The sequence below is a fragment of the Pinus tabuliformis genome, chromosome 2_1 (assembly GCF_031772625.1).
Source record: "Pinus tabuliformis cultivar Carrire ecotype Pingquan chromosome 2_1, CPIR1, whole genome shotgun sequence".
In the NCBI taxonomy this organism is placed as follows: Eukaryota; Viridiplantae; Streptophyta; class Pinopsida; order Pinales; family Pinaceae; genus Pinus; species Pinus tabuliformis.
The window spans coordinates 220,182,052-220,197,313 of NC_142299.1; positions in this window are offsets into that span (position 1 = coordinate 220,182,052).

The following is a 15,262-nucleotide window of genomic DNA, read 5'->3' on the forward strand; positions in this document are numbered from 1 at the left end:
GAAGATCTGTCCAACCCTTGTCAACTTCCCATCTAATGTGAGGTCCTTATGATGCCAAAATCAAGGCTTACTCTAAAATTGTTGAAGACACGGTACACCAATCCTGGATAGCCACTGGAGAAAGCCCCACTTCAAATGCAATGCCTAGATACCTCACAATTACCTTGGGTCGAACATAAGTCTAAGCTGTGGGAATCTAGTAAGCTGAGATTCTAACTCTAACAACCAAAAATTTGTCTCGTGGTCACTAATCACATCATCTAACATAGAGCCAAAGATGTACAAACATGTATGAGAACCATCAACCAAACTCTGCTTAACACTCATAGAAATAAAGGATCCATTAGAAAAATGATTGTTGACCATGTCTGACTCATCAGGACATAAGATTTCCTTCACATACCCTTGAATGCTAGCAACTTCAAATAGGTGATTCAAGACATCCATTGTCAAACATACAAATCTGGGGAAAAGGGGCACTCTTGACAAATAGATTGATTCAACAAAATTTGAGGGGATAATGAGTTATTAACAAGGAGAAGTGTTGATGCATTAGAGAGTAGTGTGTTCACTATGGCCACATATCGTGGTCCAAAGGCCAAGCAAAACCAACATGTCTGTGATGAAGCTCCAATCTGCAAAAAATGAGGCTACTAGCCAATGTCTTGAGCCCATTCCAAAGCCTCTCAAGTCTAGATTACATGTCTAGAATAATTGGACCCTGTACAAATCCTGTCTGCTCTTGTTGAACTACCTTCCATGCAATTGAGTGTATTTGTAGAGCCATTTCTTTAGCCATGATCTTGTATGAGACGCCGAGGAAAGTAATGAGTCTCCAACCTCCAATGGTTCCCCTAACTACCTTCTTGGTAATGAGCTTACTAAGGCCTTGATTGAGAGATTTAGATAGCCTTCTAGAAGAGAATTCTTCAGTTGTCAAACAATAGAAATCATCTTGTATTGTGTCCAACATGGCCTTGTAGAAATCAGAATGAAGGCCATCCATTCTTGATAAAAAAGAGAAAAAGGATGTATCTAGATTCTAAATTCTTAGCAAAATAATGTCATCTTGTATGACACTCAACTTATTGGATGATTTAAGTCAGGGAGTGCATTTATATCTTAAAATCACCCACTCAATTTGGTGGTATAGTTTCATGCTGTTGTGCTAGTAAAATGGCCTTGTCCATAAGTCATAAGATTGCATAGTTAGATACAAGGACTCTTATCCGATGAGCCTTTTGGCCTTTAGAGATTTATTCTTGAGCTTATTGATATGTTTCCAACCCTTGGATGTTTAGCTGAAGTAGATTGATGTGTCATCAAGGTTCATGGTCATACTAATTGTCTGCTTCTACTTGTATGTGTCCTCCATTTCATCAAAGATTCATTTCATCAAAGAGTCTGTCCCATATCGGACTTGTGGCTAGTAAATGGCCTTACTAACATACTGTTATGGGAAAATCCTAAAACTGTGAGAAGAGCATGTAATCATTTTCTCTCTTCTTCTCCTCTTTCATTTTACCCAAGGTTCACATTGGATTTTCATGTTCAAGTGAGTCCTATGACCTTTCTCTTCCTCTGTTTTTCATGCCAAACTGTGGATGAGAATATAGAAAATTGCCTTTTGGAAGTCAGATAGGATTTCCTCCTCATGCAACAAATTCTTCATCTCAGACCCTTGTTGTCGCCAGTGGTTATTCTATTTTGCTAGTTGAAACTTTATTGAATAATTCTATGCACATGCAATATTTTCCTCAGGACTTGGAGACTGTTTTGCTCTATAGTGCTCCTCCTTTCTCTTGGAATGGATATTTCAGTTGTAAGTCACTCTAAGGAAGTGGATTGAGTTAGTTTTGGGCATTAACCTTGCCCTAATACAAATTTGCTGCATAAAGTTTAGCAATTTGAACTTATATCATGGGTTATCTAGAATACTTGGGCCTTTGCTATGTTTTGGTTGTGATCTCAGAAGTCCTGTATTCTTGCAAATGTTGCCTTAGATTAGTTTTTAGCTGGGTGGCCTCCTCCACATTCTTGTGAGTTACTTGTGATTCAACTACCGCAATGTTTATTAAAGGTTGATTTTCATCTCCCTTGATGATTTTTGGCTCTTCTTTGAATGAGTTTTATCTTTGAGATCCTCTGTTAGCGAGTGTGTTTGGGCCTTTACTAGCATTGATGCCATGATCTAATGTTCCATGCTAGTAGAAATTCCATTGTATAACCTTATGAGTGTGCTGGTCTCTTTTAACCCTTTGGATGGAGGTTTCTTGGCATTATTCCTGGGTCGTTGCTTATTTAAAGGCTTGATCTTTGTGGGGATGAATTTGGCTTGAATTCCACCACTTTCCTCTTTATTTGATCTCTCACAAAAATCTAACTTGGAGCTTCTATCTGCGTTGTAGGAAGCACATCTCTTTAAAGTGGGTTCTCCTCCTTCAACTTCTTTTTTAGTTTTATTCTCAACAATGCTACCACTAAAATTCTCTTTATCTTTGAGTAGAACTTGTGCAATGTGTGGATCTTCAAACATACATTCTAGCTCATTTCCAACTGTAACCCCCTTGACATGAGCTGGCCTAGATAGAACTACACCTGATTGTGATTGAGATTCATCACAAGAAACCCGTGACTTGGAGTGAGAAACCATAACAAAACTGTGATCTTTGATAGCAATCGAAGCACAAGATATCAACTGTATGCGGATAGTGGAGGCTCTAGTTTTTGTAGGCATAAAATAGGTCTCCCCTTCAACAGATTGACATCTTAAAGTGCTTACCTTGCCGTTGTATTTTATTTTGGAATCTGAACTCTCAGGAGAATTGCTTGAAGAATATGGAGGAGATACCCCACCTCCACTCAACTCTGTGGGAATCTATTCTTCATGTTGATTCTCCTTGGATTGAGTCAAACTTGAGTTACATTATTCCTCTTCATCTTCTTCAGTAGAGACTCCTTTGGTACACCTGACTCTTCTTTCTTCTGTCTGTTCTATCTCTTTTTTGGGTAATGGTGTCTTGGAGTTAACGTGTTCTGCCCTTCATTAGTGTTAGAATTATCCGTTTTATTAGTAGTTGGATTTACAACAAGTGGCATAAAATATTATTCCTATCACATCTACAACTTGGTAAGTGAAGCGAGGTAGGTGGCAAGCTTATCATTAAGGAAACACAAAGAAATTGAAATAAAAACCAGCCATTAAAAAAACATTGATATTTTAAATAGAGATCCTATCTTAAGGCATCTAATAAAGCTAATTTAAAGATACAAGTTGATTTTAATAGTCCAATATATGTACAAGAAAAACTATTGGGAAATGTTTCTGGGAGAGGAAAGTCTGGAATACAGGCTAGAAATGCCTCAGAAATATTTTCTAGCCATTTCATGATTTTGGCAGGCATTTTCTGCAAAATCAAAATATTTTTTTTCATTAATGATGGATCCCATGATCAACCATTATTATAAAATTTAAAATGGAAAAAAGGATGAAGAGAAACTCCCAAATCCTAAAATCAATGCCAAATGTTTTTGAGAAAAGATAGGGCTTATACATTGTAAATACACCGCAAACCCTCCATTTTTCTTCACTGATATCTTACAACAACCTTGTGCTTATTGTGAATAGACTTCATGCTTTGGGAGATTCTTTTGAGATGCAAGGTGACAAAGATACATATTTGGAGTTGTTTTCTAAGATTTTAGAGGGTTTCATGAATATGGACCATTAGGCTTTTTCGTTCTTGAAATTTTCCTTCTTCATAAGGATAATGGCATCTGCTTGTTTGAACACCTCCATGGAGGAGACTTAAGACCTTTGTAAAACATATTGAGAGAGAACTAACCTCTTGGGAGGTATGTCACCAAGTTACAGAACTTGCAAGGAGGAAGGTTTTGATGGCATAGGTCGATTTGTGTGGAAAGTTTTATTAGGGCTCCATGTTTAACTTTTATAAGACAGTACATGGATTGAGTGTTGTCAAAGAACCAAAAAGGCAAAAGATGAATGCCAATTATAAAGAACCAATATCAATTATGCATGGCTAGGGAAGTGAATAAAAGAAGAGTTGGAGCTCGATTGACCTCTTCATCAAACATCATAAAGCTAATGATTGCAGAGGGAGACAAGAAAAAGAAAAAATGCCAGATGGTTGGAGGAAGTTGTCTTCACTGTTTGTTGATACTCGATCAATTTTACCAGACTTGCAAGTACTAGGTGAGTCTTAAACTGCTTTTCAAGTTTGATGCGATAGCCAGCCTAGAGATAAGAACCAAGTATAAAAAGTCATTAGTATCCTCTAAAAATTTGATTTCATGTGGAGGAGGCTTTTCATCAGAGTTACAGTTGTATAATAATATAATCTCTTTTACATCAATATTCAGAGCACTTTCAAGAATCTGATGAAGATTTGAAAGGCTAATACGTTGGACAGTTGGTTTACATTTCTTTCTTAATTCATACCGCAGTTCATGGTCCATGGTGTTAGGACTATATTTTTGGATCTTTGTACGATAATGTATCTAGACCTTAAAGTAAATCTAAAATTCCACATTTGTATATTTAATACTAATTATTTACATTATTGTTGTTGGGAAAAGTATCCAATACGGAATGACCCTATCCCACTCTAAGGGTGATAGTACCTCAGCAACAATCGAAGCAAAGCTATCTAAGATTTCTTCTTTATGAAAGTAAAATAGGGGAGAAAGAGATCCACTAACCGATGTCTTTCGCTAATGGTTGATCCAATCTTCTCTCCTTGTTGCTTGCTCCCAGCTCCTTGCTCTTTCACTGGCCCAGCTACACCAAGATCCTGCAAAATGGCAAGAGAGGGAAACTACAAGAAGCATACATTCATAATTGATTCAAGGATTAGAATAAATCAAATACACAAGTATAACAATACATCATTGAGACACATGCATATATAAGAACCTCAAATGCTTTATTAATGGAAGAAGTAAAGTTCAGGAAGTGATACAACCATAAAAGGCCCAATCCAGCATCACCTTCCCAGCAGAAAGAAATCTCCTCTTCACCTCCTTCAAAGCAAATCACCCAATAGTTCTAAACTCAAACCAACAGCACTTCCTTACATTCACAAGATTCCAGCCTCCCTAGACCTCATGAGAGAGATCTATATAGGAGTTTTGGAGAAAGGATGAGTCAGCTTGAGGCTGGCATGAAGCTGACTAGTGTCCTCTCTCACTTCAGTTATTCTTCAATTCTTGAGTCCACTTGGAGGTTCTTGATTCCACTTGGAGATCTAGACCCTCTTACTGATCACCAGTCGAATTCCTTGATCCAAGTGTCATTTTGGAAGCTTCCTGGGCATTGACACCTTGAGGAATGACTGTGCCACTTGTCCAAACTCGCCCAGCGCAGGTAGCCTTCTTTGCAGTTGACATTCAGCGCAGGTAGACAGTGGAGCAGTTGACATTCAGCGCAGATTCTCAGTGGAGCAGTTGACATGATCCAGAATTGCCTTGTTTTTGAGTGTTTTCAGGTGGAGAACTGTTATTCAGTGCTGTGGTTTGCTGACCTTGTTCCTCTAGGGGTAGGAACAACATGTTTAGGGACTTTGGATCCCTTAGATTATGGACATTTCATGCCTCATGCTGTAAGGCACAAAAATGTCTATAACAGTTGCCCCCTAAAGTATGAGGTCGTTTATCGGGTGAAATGCTTTATCAACAGGATCCGAAGTTCATTCAATCGCTGAGAGGTGACCTGTAATAAAATAAAATACAATACATTATTTTTCATTCTGCTTTCATGATCTAGCTGAGGCGGGCATTCCCATGCTCAGATTTATAAATTCATTTTGGTACATAGAACAGACGATCGTCTGATGGTAGACTGATAATTCTCTGCTGAAATTATCATCCTTTGAGTAGGATGATCATCCGCTGCAATGATGTACACGTCAAATGTCTTTATATTTCCTGAATATATATCGCAGCCCGGATGGATGAAACTAGATCCGTGGTCTTCAAACTCGTTCGATCTTCACTCTAAGTACAAGTCGATCCATGTGAGAATTGCACTGAAGTCGAACATGGAAAGACATCGCTTGATTACCGGTCAATGATGTAAACTGTTAACAAGCGCGAGAGGAATCACCGATAATGATAATGACCCTCAAGGTACTGCAGTACAATTCACGTGGTGTGAATAAAGGACTTGGCGTCGAACACCACGCAAAATCTTTCGGTCGAAGGTCATTGATGTATACCTGTCATCGGAAGTGAGAAACTTGCCATTGAGGCATGCAAGCTTCAAAGTACTGGGGGGGTTGTTCCTAGATCAACTTCTTGGATAATGAGTTGAAGTCGACAAGAAGCGATCCGTCAAAGGAGGGCCTTAATGAATCCCACATCAGTGACACGGAACGGAGCTAATGATTTTCATGGAGGTGAAAACAATCTGTGATATATGATTCAGGGTGGCAGTCATGGATGGATGAAGGATAATGTATGGCAGTGGATGGGACACGGTTGACTCTTTCTGAACAACATCTCTTGAACATATAACGACACTGATGCGATGGATCGGTAGCATTGCCCCAAATGTGGATGGTTTGGCGAGACCATGGTGATGAGACCGGTGAATGAAACAACCCAACCCGATGTGATACGGAGGAAAAGTGTCATGTTCAAAAGCGACTTTGCTACCATTAAAGCTTTGAGGTTCTCCCAATTTTTCCCCAGTCATTTCTGACCAGTACCTCTTTATTTTTGTCAAGCTTGAGGAGGATAACATATGCTTGTTCTATAACCTGCCCTTCGGGCAAGCCCATCGCTATGTTTTAACGAGCCTAGCGATAGGGAAACTCGTTCTCGTCTAAAGACAAGTTTGTCGCTATTTAATCATTTTAACGAGTCTAACGACAAGGATAACTCGGTCCTTTTCATTTTTAGAGAGTCTGAAAAGGTACAGAAAGTTAACTCCAAAATTCCTTTTTCGTCATCTAATCCCTTAAGTCCAAAAAAGTATAAAACAATACAGAAGGGATGAGTTTTCGATAACTTTAACGAGCCGAATAAAACAAGCGCTCGACCTTTTTGTGCAATAATCCCTCAGGTCCAAAAATATTAAAATCTAGAGGAGGGATAGCTCTTCCGGTCCTTTTAACAAGCTGGAAGGCCAAAACTCGACAATCTTTTCATATTTTACGAGTCAGTTGAAAAGAGCTCAAAGAAGACTCGTCTTTTGAGGAACGAGTGATAAACAGGGATAGCAGCAGACTCCAGGTACAGGTTGGAATTTTCCAATCACGGCAGTGTCACATGGATGGCTAGGTGAAATCACTCTTCGCAGTTGTTCCTCAAAATAGGTAAACAATCATATGGAGGTGAATGATCGGCCAAATGACGGTGGAGGTGGCAGGTGCAAACACGACCAAGGCTTTTTATGGCTGATAAATTTACGATCACAGAGGTTATTTACCGGAATAGGTTCATTTTTTATTTAAAAATGAGCTTAAACTCTGGGGGAAACATTGCTCACTGCTTTTATTTATTTTTTAACGAGCATGAAGACCGCGTTAAAACTGCTTGGATCTTGCGTTTATTTTTTAACGAGCATGAACTTTATGCTAAAATTGCTCGATTATATGGTCAAATTTTGATTTTTTACCATTACTAGCTTTTCTCTTTTCAAGGATAGTACTACATTCTCAATTGCTGCAACAAACTTTGTTAGAAATGAATAATATTTGCATGAAAATGAGATTATAACCCTAATATTACGCTTTGAACTACGTAAAAAGCCATTAAAAGGTGTTTTTACCTCTCATTTTACCATTTCATTTGCATTTGGTTTGTTGGAGCTCTGGAGGTGCCTCTTCCCCCTTGATTTTCACCAGCTGATTCCGGAAGATTCTGCGGACGATTTTCAGCGCCGTCTGGACCAGGTAGGAGCTAAACCCTAGCTCTTTCTTTTCATGGTTTCCTTTTTCAGTTTTGTGCCTGTTTCCCAGCTTTTCTGAGCCTCAGGGGTTTTGCCAGGGTGCCCTAACTTCAGCGCAGGTTCCCCATTCGAAACCTGCGCTGAATGTCAAGCTGCCTTAAGGCAGCCTGACCTTCAGCGCAGGTGGGACACTATCTGCCTGCGTTGGGCTCAGAAAACTGAGTTTTCGGCTCATTTTTTGATGAATTTTTGCCACTTTTTCACCAAATTCAGGAACTTACTCCTTCTTTTGTTTGCTTTGCAGGGAACTTTGAACAAAATGTCCCTTACATGGCGAGAACGAGAACATGAAGAGGAGGACATGATTGCCCTCCATGACCCTGTCACGGTGAACGCGCTGCGGAACTGTGGCTTGCTGAAGTTTTTTCGTATCTCTAGCATGAGAGCACAGATCACTTTGCTGCAGTATATGCTTGATGCTTGGGATCCTATTAACCAAGTATTCCAGATTAGGGGAAAGTCCATCCCCTTGACCATAGAGGATATGTACTTCTTGACTGGATTGTCAAGGCGAGGTGCCCCCATTTCCTTGTCAGGTACGGCCCGGGGGACCGATTCCGTGAGAGATTATGTCCGCCATTATTGCAGGGAAGGTTCCCAGCCGAGCAGAGACAGCAAGGTTGTCATCCGTGAGATTACTGACAGGTCTCTCAGGTCCATTCTGTATACCATTGGTAGGATGGCCGGTAGCGCAGCTCTACATGTTGCCAACAGATCTTATGTGCAGCACGCCTTGGAGTGTCTCCAACCGAAAGTATTCAACTGGTGTGATGCAGTACTTGTTCAGATGAAAAGTCAGTTGACCAAGGTGAAGGACGAGAAGCTGAAGAACTTTGGATTTGGTTCTATTCTGACTGCCTTCGCCTTGGAGAAAATCCCACTGATGCAGCCTCAGTATATTATACTTGACTTGCCTTCTTCGACCGAGCCACGCATGCAGAGGTGGGTCGATCACATGTCTAGGCATGCTGGTCAACCTCAGATTACTTTCACTGATGCCTTCTTCAGGTGGTTCGAGCACCAGGAGATGGTCTTCTCTGAGTATCCATATGTGGGTATGGATTTCCGAGGTGATCCGGATTTGGTGCTACCAGATGGCGAACAGTGGGGTGCTATTGGTAAACTCTTTGACCATATCACTGTTTACTGTTTTATTCATAATGTCGCTGTGCTTTATTCTATCAAGAGTTTTAATCATACTCTTGGGTGCATGCAGATGTTGGTCCTGTTCGTCCAGCAGTTCGTCCGAGACCGCCAGTTGCTGCCCCGACAGCGGAGCCTGCTAGGAGAGCTATCCTCCGCGATCTTGACGATACTGAGACCCTTACAGCTGTGCAGGAGCAGGTTGAGAGCCTTACTCTCGGCATTCCCAATGTGAGGATTGATGAGTTACCTTTACAGCTGCAGCGACACACTACTGGTGTGCCTAGACGATGGACTCGTCTCTTGCGCATGATTGCACAGGCTGTGACGTGCTATCATAAGCACCACTAGGCTAGGGTGCCCCCTAGCATCTTTTTGAGTTTTAGGTCATATGACCAATTTTGTCTTGGTTACAGAACATTATGTATGAACTATAAACAGCTTATATATATTTTGATTTTCGAGTTTTATTCTGGTTGAGTTATATGATCCATATGTACAATCATTGATGATGTGTCCTTTTTATAAATGTCGCAAATGTCTATCTAACACATAATTTGCTAATGAGTCGGTTAATGTGTTTAAGTTTCTGGAAATATGTTGATATTGAATTGAATCAAATTGTCTTTCCAAAATCTTAACCCTTAGGAACATGCGATAAATAGTTGGATTGCGAACGGAATATATACCATTGAGTTGTAGTATTACGAGCTGTGAGTCTAGCCTGACAATTAGTCGGCATATGCCACGTGTGATGGCATCAGAGAGTAGTTCTATCAACGCGCTATACTCAACGATGTTATTCGTTGATTGCCCAATACACACACCTCTGAAACTTACTAACTCGCCGCTTGGATCAAAAATGGCCCAGGCTGCGGAGGATAGGTTCCGCGAACTACGACTCGCTCCGTCGGCATATCCAACACATGTCTCCAGAAGGTTCGACATCTGCAACAAATGGAAAAGGTGGATCACTCGACTAGAACAAATACTTTAGCAAAAACAAAATACCACAAAAGCATGCAGGTTACTATTTAAGCATAGTAACGCTTGAGGTACAGCCCGTTACGGGGCTGCGCCAGTGGAATTCCGTCGTAATCCATTAACTCGTAGGCTCCTTTTGCTAACACCCTTTTAACAATATAGGGGCCCATCCATAAGGATTTGAATTTACCTGCTCCCAATTTATCGGATTCTTGGTCATAAAGCAAGACCAAATCACCTTCTGAGAAGACACGGGGTTTGACACTTTTGTCGAACTGAGCCTTGACTCGTTTCTTATGGGCTTCGTTAGCCAAAGCGGCATCACGACGAGTTTCATCCAATTGGATTAATTCCAAGAAATGAGCCTCTTCTTCTGAAGTTCCGGGGAGGAGGTCAATTGCGAGTTTAAGCGACGAAATTTCGCACTGTATTGGCAAGACCGCTTCCAGGCCATACACCAGCTGAAAAGGTGTGAACCCAGTTGCGTTCTTTACCGACGTTCGGTAAGCCCACAAGGCTGAGTACAGGATTAGGTGCCACCTTCTTTTATGAACTCCGATCATCCTTTGCAACATACGCTTCAGGACCTTGTTGATTGCTTCAACTTGTCCGTTGGCTTGCGGATAATACAGGGTAGAGCTGTCGTGAGATAGCCCTAGTTTGGCAGCTAATTCGACCATCATATGATTGCGGAAATGCGATCCATGATCTGTAACTATAGCCTGTGGTACGCCGAACCTGGCGACTACATGATTGAAAAAGAAAAGGGCAGCTGTTTCACCAGTGTTATCCAATGTAGGCATCGCCTCGGCCCATTTGGTAAAATAGTCAACAACGACTATAATATACCCATGCCCCCCGGTCGAGGTGGGGTTACATTGCATGAAATCGATGCCCCACTTGGCGAAGGGCCCAACAACAACTATTGGCTGTAAAGGTGTGGGTGGTCTCCTGGTTTTTCTATCAAAAATTTGACAAGCATGGCAACTTCTGACTGCGATTATGCAATCTTTGAACATGGTTGGCCAGAAGTATCCTGCTCGTAAGATTTTTTGTGCTGTTGCATATCCAGATTGATGCCCCCCACACGCGCCTGAATGACACTCATTCAGGGCTTTTTCGGCCTCCTCATGGGTAAGGCACCTCCTTAGAACTGTATCGATACCACGACGGTAAAGTGTATCACCGACGATCATGTAGTCTTTTGCTTGATATCGTATACGTTTTTGTTCGGAGTGAGAGGTGTTTGGCCTGAATTTTTGGTTTTGGAGATAAACTATGATATCTCCATACCACTCATCGCTTACAGATATCAGAAACAAACTTTCGTCCATGATTGACTCTTCTGATGTTTCATCGTTGGACAACGATGGGAGATCGCACAATAATTCTGCGAAAACTAGAGCTTTCTTTGACTTGGATTTTACAAATTCCATATCAAACTCTTGAAGGATCGCTATCCATTTTGAATATTTGCCCCCCAGCAACTGTCGCGACAGTATATAAGTCATGGGGTTGCAATCTGACAAGATGGTAGTTTTCCGAAAGAGGACATAATGTCGAAACCTTTGAATCGCTTGAACAGCTGCAAGCGCTAGTTTTTCCACATAAGAATATTTACTTTCTGTATCATTTAAGTTTTTACTTAAATAATATATAGGATGTTCAATTCCATCGACTTCTTGAACTAAAACCATCGCAATGGTCGTATCCGCTGCAGCCAGATACAGGTTAAAATCTCTTTGATAGTCTAGGGCGTACATTAATGATGCTTTTACTAGACATTCTTTCAGAGCATCAAATGAAGCTTGTGCCACCTGGTCCCAGACGAAAGGTACATCCTTTTTCAAAAGACGAGTATAACCTTTAGCAAGTTCTGCGTAATTTGGAATGAACCTCCTCAGAAAGTTTGCTTTCCCTTGGAGTTTCTGAATCTGAAGCAAATTTGAAGGTGGAGGCAAATTAATGATTGCCTGAACCTTGCAGGGGTCGAGACGAATCCCATCCTTTGAGACTACAAAGCCAAGTAAACGACCAGAACCGACGCAAAACACACATTTGTGCGGATTGAGTCTTATCTTGTAGTGTCGGCAACGTAGAAATATCGCTCTTAAATGCTGCAGATGATCAGTCCGCTTTCGTGAATGAGCCGGAAGGTCGTCGAGATAAGGTTGAACGATGTTCTTGATGTCATGGAAGGCATAATTCATTGCCCTCTAAAACGTCGCCCCTGCGTTCTTTAAACCAAAGGGTAATTTTCGATAAGTGAATGTGCCCCACGGACAAATAAATGCAGTCTTTGACTGGTCCTGTGGACGGATATTTATTTGATTATACCCGGAAAATCCATCCATAAATGAAAAGATTTCACATCCGGCGCATTCATCAATTATCTGGTCGATGAAGGGTGTAGGGTAGTTGTCCTTCGGACAAGCTTGGTTTACATCCCTATAATCGACACACACTCTAATCGTCCCTTGTTTCTTCATAACAGGGACAATATTTGATACCCAATCGGTTAGAGGAACCGGGTAGATGAATCCAGCATGGAGAAGTTTTTCAACTTCTGCCTTAATGGCAGCAGCTTTCTTGGGGTGCACCTGCCGAAGCCGTTGTCTTACTGGTTTGACATCAGGATACATTTTAATTTCATGTTCAACGATACTCGAGTCAATGCCTGGCATTTCATCATATGACCAAGCAAAGACATCTCTGAATTCGCGAAAAAGAGCGTTATATATTTCCAGTTCTGAAGGGGAACAACCTTTGCCGACATAAATATTCTCTACAACATCTGTTTTAGTCGAGATATTTATAGCTATAGTCTCTTCAATATTGGATAAGATTCGCTCAGAATCCACCGTATTTACAGTATTTGTTAGGAATTCAAAAACTGAAGGGTGATAAAGGTCACTTTGAGTATCTTCTTCATATTCCGGAAGAAGGGAACGATGGTGGTGATCATTCCATGGTGCCCCCTCAATCAACATTGATTGTAAGATTCCTTCGTCAGTCCCATGTACTTTCGACCAAGGATCTAATGGGGTTCCATATTCTCTAGACCTATCTACCCAAACGCTTGACGAGCGTTGATTTGGGTCCGCCTCCCATGCTTGAAACATTGATTGCTACAATATTTCTAAAGGGCTTGGGGACAAAACCATTATATGATCCATGTTGACATTGTCTTTTGCGACCTTCGTGGAAGATATCATGTTGCAGGTTGCTACAAATGGTATATTTCCCATGTAAATAGGAGGTGGTAGCACGAAATTTCCCATCAATGTGGGGTCTTTCAATAATCCTACTCCGATATCTTGAAGCGAATGGTTGCTCTCATGGATCATGGGAATGCTTCCTGTAACTTGTGAACCATTAGGGAGGAAGTTCTGTTGGTCGACGACCGTAATCCCTCCTTCAAACGGGAATGCGATCTTCCTAAAATAAGTCGACACAACAGCTACCATGGCATAAATCCATGGTCTACCCAGTAGGATGTTGTAGTCAAGATTTCCATCGATGACCTCAACATCAATTTCTACTGTTTTTCCTCCTAGTTCAACTTTCAAGTTATTAAGGATACCGTATGGGGTATAAGTCCTTCTGTCGAAAGCTTTTAATGTCGTCGAAGATCGCGACAAGGTTGGAGATCCTAAAGTTTTCCAGCAACTCATCGACATAATACATGTTGATGCCCCCTCATCAATTATGGTTCTGTGAACAGTTTTGTTGAGGGCTTTCACTTGAATAAGGAAAGCTAGTTGAGCTGGTAACTGAGGATCGTATCCCTTGTGATCAAAGGATACAAGATTGGAATCCTTAGGATCAACCCCACCAATTGTTGATAACAACGCCTGCCTTTGGGTTGGACAATTTTGTAGTACCTCAAGAGTCGACATAGCGGATGGCGATTGTGCCAAATCTTCCACTATGTTATAATGCTGCGCCGCTCTGGAACGAGGATTAAATGTCAACTTGTGTACTACACCCTTTGGCGGTTTTATTGTTAATTCAGGAATGATGGGCGGTACAACTTCTGTCGAAGTTGTTGTCAAACTACTTGGTTGATCTTTACCTTTGTCGTTTGACAGCTGAGGATTCCCATAATCTTTGTTCCTTGTCGAGATCAAAGCATCATTCTGCTGTTTTGAAACCGACAACATAAGTACTTGCGACGGGGAAGCATTTCCACTATCAACCATATTTTGACCTGGGTTGGGAAATGGATCAGTTAACACAGCTGAGGTTTGGGAACTTTTAAAGAACCTCTTTAACTCAGCTTTGAATGGGCAATTCTTTGTGTAATGATCCTCTTCATCACATATTTGACATGGATAAATTTGTTTTCCTTGCCCAGGAGGGTTTGAAGAATTTTTCCGAGGAGATGATTCACCCTGTTTCTTCTTCTTCCCTTTGTTTTGCTTCTTCTTGCTTCCTAGTTGATTGGTTTCTTTGCCTTTATCTGATGATACGGCATTTACTTCCGAAGCAAGAATTTCTTCTTTTGCATTTTGATCCGAATTCTTACGGGCTTTCTTTGACGAAGCCTTTATCGATTTCGCGTTTGCTGTGCCAATCACGCCATCACCGGCATGAGAGTCACTATTTGATTTAGGAGGAGTAGGAATTGAAAATTCTGGTCTAGGGGCGTCGGGTATTTTGTCGTAGAGCGTGCCAGACTGAGTATAAACTAAGTCCAAATACTGTGCACGAGTGATAACTTGCTCCTCTGTTACGACTCCCCCCTTTGCCACATCTTCTGTTATAGCAGGAAGTAACGACTTTATAAACCATTCAGATAACAACTGATCGGGAACGTAAGTTTTCACCATCCTACGACGACGACGCCACTCATGTATATGATCAGATATATGGGTGGCAGTTGTCTGTTTGAAGTTGTTTAATATTTTTGTTCCCGTTTCATACCTTATCGGTAATTGAAAATGGGTTAAGAAAGTCGTGGCTAGGGAACTAAAATTGTCGAACGAGGCCCTAGGTAATTCAATATACCATTTAGCCGCTGGACCTGTCAATGTCCTTTGAAAAAGGCGAAGCCTTATCGAATCGTCGTTTAGGGTGTTCGACGAACACCACAGATGAAAAGTCATCACGTGATTCGATGGGTCTTCACCTGGATTTCCATTGAATTTAGGAATGTCAGAT